This window comes from Lates calcarifer, unplaced genomic scaffold, assembly GCF_001640805.2.
Source record: "Lates calcarifer isolate ASB-BC8 unplaced genomic scaffold, TLL_Latcal_v3 _unitig_4327_quiver_3235, whole genome shotgun sequence".
Lineage (NCBI taxonomy): Eukaryota > Metazoa > Chordata > Actinopteri > Centropomidae > Lates > Lates calcarifer.
In genome coordinates this window covers 1-6,445 of record NW_026116836.1, presented here as the reverse complement: position 1 = coordinate 6,445, position 6,445 = coordinate 1, and the positions used below count along the sequence as shown (strand labels likewise).

The 6,445-nt window shown below is 43.8% G+C and overlaps 1 pseudogene; it reads left to right on the top strand.

The window, feature by feature from the left end:
- Nucleotides 1-1,226: 1,226 nt before the first annotated feature.
- On the top strand, nucleotides 1,227-1,841 carry LOC108898552 (potassium voltage-gated channel subfamily C member 1-like; annotated as a pseudogene).
- Nucleotides 1,842-6,445: the final 4,604 nt, after the last annotated feature.

Genomic DNA, 6,445 nt, shown 5'->3' with positions numbered 1-6,445 from the left:
ACAGTGAATATTTTATATTTTACTTCACCCTGTAATGCTCAACACCTGCTGTTATACTTAGAAATTATTAGTGCTGCTTCTAGTATTACTGTTACTTGTAATCACTATGTTAACTGTAATTACTATTATTACTACTATTGTATTACTGTTACCAGTTTATATTTTTATATGGATGCTATGTTCTCGCGTCCCTATTCTCTACCCCCCACCTCCACCCCATCTCTCCCACTCCCCTCTCTCTCTCTCTCCCTCTCTCTCTGCTTCTCAATGCAACCGGTCGAGGCAGATGGCCGCCCACCCTGAGTCTGGTTCTGCTCAGTTTTTCCTTGCCACTGTCGCCTAGTGCTGCTCATGGTGGGATCTATTGGGTCTCTCTCTGTAAATATAATAATCTAGACCTGCTCTATGTGAAAAGTGCCTTGAGCTACATAAATAAACTTGAGTTGAACTGAATTGTAATGTTCACCCCTTCCAAATAGGGATTTAGACAATAAAGTTTTTCCTACCTTGTGTTTACAGTTTTTGTTTGTCACTTTCCTGTTTCAACATGACAATGCCCTCATGTCAACTCCATGAAGAAACAGGTTTCCCAGTTTGCTGTGGAGGAACTTGACTGGCCTGGACAGAGCCCTGACCTCAACCCCATCCAACATCTTTGGAATGAACTGGAATCCCTGTGGCTGGTCCAAACCAAAGGCTTTTGGAGCTCCACATTGATGCTGATGGTTTGGTTTAACATGGGTGTGATGCTTTTGACCGTGTACTTTGCTGTTACTTCTAATTCCAGCATTAGCAGTGAAAAACAGAAGCACCTACTTTCTCTCTCTCTCTGCTTCTCAGTTCAATAAATCCTATTTATTTGCAGTTAAGGATGCAGCAAAATCAAAGGCAACAGCTCAAAATAGCAGAAAGCCAAATGCTTTCGTTTAGCAGAAATGGCAGTTTTTGACCTTAATAACATCAAATGATCTACTTCTATGAATTCAGTCAGTCATTCAGCAAGCAAATCTATTGATCATAAAATCCGCATCCCACATATTCTCTCTCTCTGTCATAGGCACACTTGCAGAATCTCTCTCTCTCTCTCTCTCTCCTCTCCATCTGCCTCTCTCTCACACACATAGGCAGACTCCTCCTTCCTCTCCTCCTCTCTCCCTCCTCTCAGTTGTCCTGTGACTCCTTGCCGGGACGGTATAACAGAAGCCTACAGAGCGGGGACCGTGGTGGATGGGGAAGTGCAGTAGCCGCAACAGCAGCAGGAGTCGGGCGCATCGTCCGAAGCATGCTCCAGCGCAGCCATGACTTGCTCGGCGTCAGATAGCGAGAAGATCGTGATCAACTGCGGCGGGATCCGACACGAGACCTACCGGAGCACCCTGAAGACGCTGCCGGGGACGCGCTTGTCTTGGCTGACTGAGCCCGACGCCTACAGTAACTTCGACTACGACCCCAAGTCCGACGAGTTCTTTTTCGACCGCCACCCGGCCACCTTCGCCTTCATCCTCAACTATTACCGCACCGGTAAGCTCCACTGCCCCAATGATGTATGTGGGCCGCTCTTCGAGGAGGAGCTCGCCTTCTGGGGCATCGACGAGACGGACGGTGGAGGCGTGCTGCTGGATGAACTACCGGCAGCACCGCGACGCCGAGGAAGCCCTGGACAGCTTCGAGACCCCAGAGCCGGATGCACCCGAGGATGACCCTGCACTCACCGCGGAGCTGATGGCGACCTGAAGCGGCTGTGCATGCAGGAGGACGGCCGCAGGGCGACGTGGTGGGAGGTGTGGCAGCCCAAGATGTGGGCGCTGTTCGAGGACCCCTACTCCTCCAAATACGCTCGGGTGAGTGGTCAGACAGGTGTCTAGTCTATTATGTTCTACAATCTATACATCTAAAACATGCCTTTCTTTTGTTTCCACTGTCCTTCTCTGTTATTTGTCTGCCAGCGCATCCACGCTTGGCACTGTTTTGGACACTGCGCATTGTTGCGCGTAAAGTTATTCCTTAAACTGTTCTGGAGGAGTGGACGCTTGACAAGTTCACTGCAGTATTCAGCAAACCGACAATGCAATGCTCGTCATTTGTTCCTCATCTCATCTGCGCTTTTTTTTACCCGCCACTGTTCATCCCCTTAATTAATCTCTTCCACTGAAATCGTTGTGTAAAAATTTGGGCCGCTGCTGTTGCAGTGTGCATCAGTCCATCCTTCTTCTCTCCTTCTCTTTTCTGCCTCTCACTCCTGTGTCTACGTGTGCGTGCCAAATTCTTTCTCCAAACAAAATACTCAACTGTTTTAACATGAACCTAAAGTGGAATTCAGGTTATATTCAGTGTAAAGGGTGCTGCAATCCAATAATCAACATAATTACCCAAGACAGTTGAAAATGAAAAATCCAAACGGTAGCAGGTGGTCCTGCATCCATTCATCTGGTTTCTCTCTGCACCATTTGTGAATCAGATATAAAATCCTGGAGGCAGCAGCAACCTCACACTTCAGGTTGCTGGGGTTTTTCCTGTGTGTGGAGATGAATGCGTGTATTAAGGCCATGAATGTATTCATGTTTAACTTGTGAGTGTGTGCCTTAGGTGTGCTGGCAATGTGTGTACATGAGGTTTCAAGAAGCCATGTGTGTGCGTGGATGTGTGTGTTTAGGCAGATGATGGAGTAAACATTGTTGCACCATGAAAACACTGCTGTTCCTCCAGCATCCATCGAAACCAGTTGGTATCAGTTTATCTGTTTTCTGTTTTAGTCTTCTGGTGAATACACATGCCTCTAGTTTAGATTGGAATAAAAACACCAATGAATCAAAATGTCACTGTTAGTCTCTGTATTGTGTCTAATGTGCTACTGCTTTGAATTTGGCTTGACTTATCCTGCACTGCTTTACAAAACATAAGTAGCATATAATGCTCATAAAAGAAGAGAGAACTGTTCTCTCATTACAAAAAGCACATAGCAGTCTCTTGTTTGCAACATGAGGAGAAGGTTTTTGAGAAATGTCCAGGTCCACTGAAGCTGAACACAAAGTGCACAGGTTCTGTCTTTCTACAGACCAGCACCCCTAGAAATGAGACAATGTTAGGTAATTCTGCACATTTACAAATGCACAGTATAGTGTACCTTGCAGGTAGCAAAGCGAAAGTAAAGGTGAGGAGGTTGGGGTGTTAATGGGTATGTCTCACAGGAGTTTGTGTCTCCTGGTGGTTGGGGGTATGGTTTACACACTTTCCTTGTAGCCAGGATATTTAAAAACATCCAGTGTGTGGTGATAAGGTGTGCAGAGTTGTGCAGTAGCTTACCAATGTATTATGTGATGATGGGTTCAGGAGGTCAAGGAAAGAGATAGATTTATGCAGTGACATCACTAGCTAATTGACCCACTTTTTGGGATAGCAATGATAGTAACTCTTAGGATCATACAAGGTGGAGTTTCTCAACCAAAGTCCCCACCTCCCTGACAATCGAAGGGGATCATGGAGGTCCCAGGCCTTACCAGTATGAACCTCTGGTGAGGCCCAAACCTCCTGGACCTGAGGCTGCAGCTGGCCTTCTAGGTGCAGAGTCCCGCTCATGGTGGAATCATTCGCCAACTGAATTTTTGCCAACAAAATATTTTGGTATTAGCTAACCTGACAACTGTCATTATATCCCATCTGAAAAAGATCAATCACCAGTGCTTTCTATACTTGGTATGGAAACTTCAACCATAGTTGGGGGATCAGTCAATAGAAAATATGAACTTTTTTGAGCAGCCAATACAGTTTTTGATCACAATATGTGTTGCTAGAAAAATCAATTATATTAATATAATACACCAACAAGAATCTATGTGTGTATGTATTCAGTGCAAAGAAGAATTCCTTTTAATGTTACTTGCACTGTTACCATGATCTTGTCCTAATCCTGACCATGCAGTAGTTTGATAAGAGTTGCAATACCATATGCACAGCTGGTTGGAAATCATCTGAACCTCTTCCACTGTTTTTAGCCACGCCACTTTTCTTTGCACAGGAAGAAGACTGGTGCTGAGCTTGAATTCATGGTTTTGTGCTGATGGTATTAACTGCTGTTGCTCAAAGAATTCATATGAACACTTTCTGGCAATCAGAGGGAAGGACACAAAAAATTTCTAGGGTTCTTAGATTTCAGTTTCATCCCTCTGCTTTCCCTGCGTGGTCAGTCCCCCACCTCTCACCTGCATCTCCCTCTGCCTTCCTCTGCTTAATTGTCTCTAAAAATCTATGGTCATTTGCAGAGCCAGAGGCCAGTGCTGACCTGGGTCATTGTGTGTTGAGGCGTATTTTCTGTGGACTCTGCTATACGCACAGCTTATTGAGACAGCATATTGACTCAGTCACTCTCTGTGACTTAGGATGGAAACACAATCAGACACACACACAAACACACACACACACACACACACGCACAAACTTATAGACACACACTGACATGCATGCACACAGTCAGATGTGTGCACATGTAATTTAGGGGGGCATGAATACACATGGGCAAATACACAAATGTATGCACATAAACTGTAGATCAAGGAGATACACATAAAAAACATTAAAAAAAAAAACATACACAGCTATGCAGATACACACAAGCACATACAATTTCAAAAATTTTGAAATAAATATCTGGACATAAAGATTTTCTGGTTGGTTGATTTATATAAACAAATCCTTTCTTAATAAAATTATTGTTATTTGATTAAAATATATTTCTTAAGACAAGCACACAACAGTTAAGCAAGTAAATTATGTTTCAGGCTCTGCATGGCCATGTGAATCCATGTATTGTAAATTTCACCATCTGCCTGAAGCTGGTGTTATTCTTTTTCAGAGATGCACGCAAACATCTCTGCAAACTTATGTAAAGACAGATTTTATTGGTAAAGCAGAGGAACTGACACACGCACCTCCAAAATCTCAACAGCATGTCTTGTGGCATTTCAAACAAATTAACCAGCCGATTCTGGTCTGGAGATAAAAACTTTACTACATAAACATATAAAACAGACTCATGAACATGTGTGAGTGACCCTTGTTCGCCTAGGTGCTGCCCAGAGAAGCATAATTACAACTAATATCCACTAATATCCATAGAGGCCTAAAATTTGTAACCAGGCAGATTGCACACATGGAAAGTCTGCATATATTTTATAGTAAAAGGAACTAACCTTACACCTTGTCTACACTGGCAGCATAATGAAAGAGCAGGCTAGGAGCATCAGGAGTCCTCTGTCAGTGTCATGCTTATTAATGGTTTGGCTGTATTCTTTTCAGAATTTACAGGCAAAATCAGATCAGTACGGTTACATCTGTTCCATCAAATGCACATGAGGCTGGAATTATATACAAAGTACATGTGAACATTTTAGTTAGTCTGTATAATGAAAGGTATTGTAGGTGACTATAGAGTGACTACACAGTCCTCAGAACCCAAATCACCAAAATGCATCATGTGGAGCTAAGAGTCAACCAAGTTGATGGTTGATCCAACTTCTGTAGGATGGGATTGTAACAAAAAACTAAAGACATGTAAATGTAAGACTCCAAATACATACAGGTGTAAAACTATGCAGTATGGAGAAGCACGTCATTGAACTGAGACAAACAGCTGTAGAATACAGCTGAAATGGGTCCCATGATGTCCATTGAGCCTGGTGATAATGTGACACTCAATAAACAAAGTTTGCAACATGTTCCTCTGAGCACTTAGATTCTCTTACAGCAAAAGTGAAGAACTACAGCTGGCTTGCTGATGTTCTTAGCAAGCTAACTGACTTGAATGTCTTTGCACACATACTTGTCATGTACAGACGGAGTCACAGATGTGCAGCTGGGGATGCTGGTAGTTTCCAGTGGATCCCTGAGGCATGTCAGTTCATTATAAGGGGTGAGGTGCTCAAAAAGCTGAGACCTCTGGTTTATGCCAAATGATACTAAATAAGAGAATTAAAAGATCTGAATCGACAGTATTTCAGACACCCTGCTTTGCTGCAGCTTCATTCACCTTAGGGTGGATGTTCTTTGACCACAGTTTCTGTCTTGTGCAGCTTTTTCATGCATAAAACTGGACAGGTCAGAAAATTAAATGGCAGCCAAACAAGTGATCGAAGAACCAAAGGGTGACGGTAAAAAAAAGACAAACTGAATGCCGGGGTGTCAGAGTGGGGGGGTTGGGGCAGCATCAGTATGACAGCTGAGGTGACTTTGAAAATGTTGCAGTCAATAGTTTTGGTGCCAACGCGGTGACATAAAGATAGGTTGGAAGGGGTGGAGGGGACGGCCAGTGCAGCAGCAGCAGCAGCAGTTAGGCCGAGAACAGGCAACGGCTCGGTTTTTTGCTTGGTGGAGAACGTCCCTGCCAATGTCTTGATCAAAGAAAACAGAAATGCTGGGTGTTTGAAGAGGGCAATGGAAAATGAAGGACTGA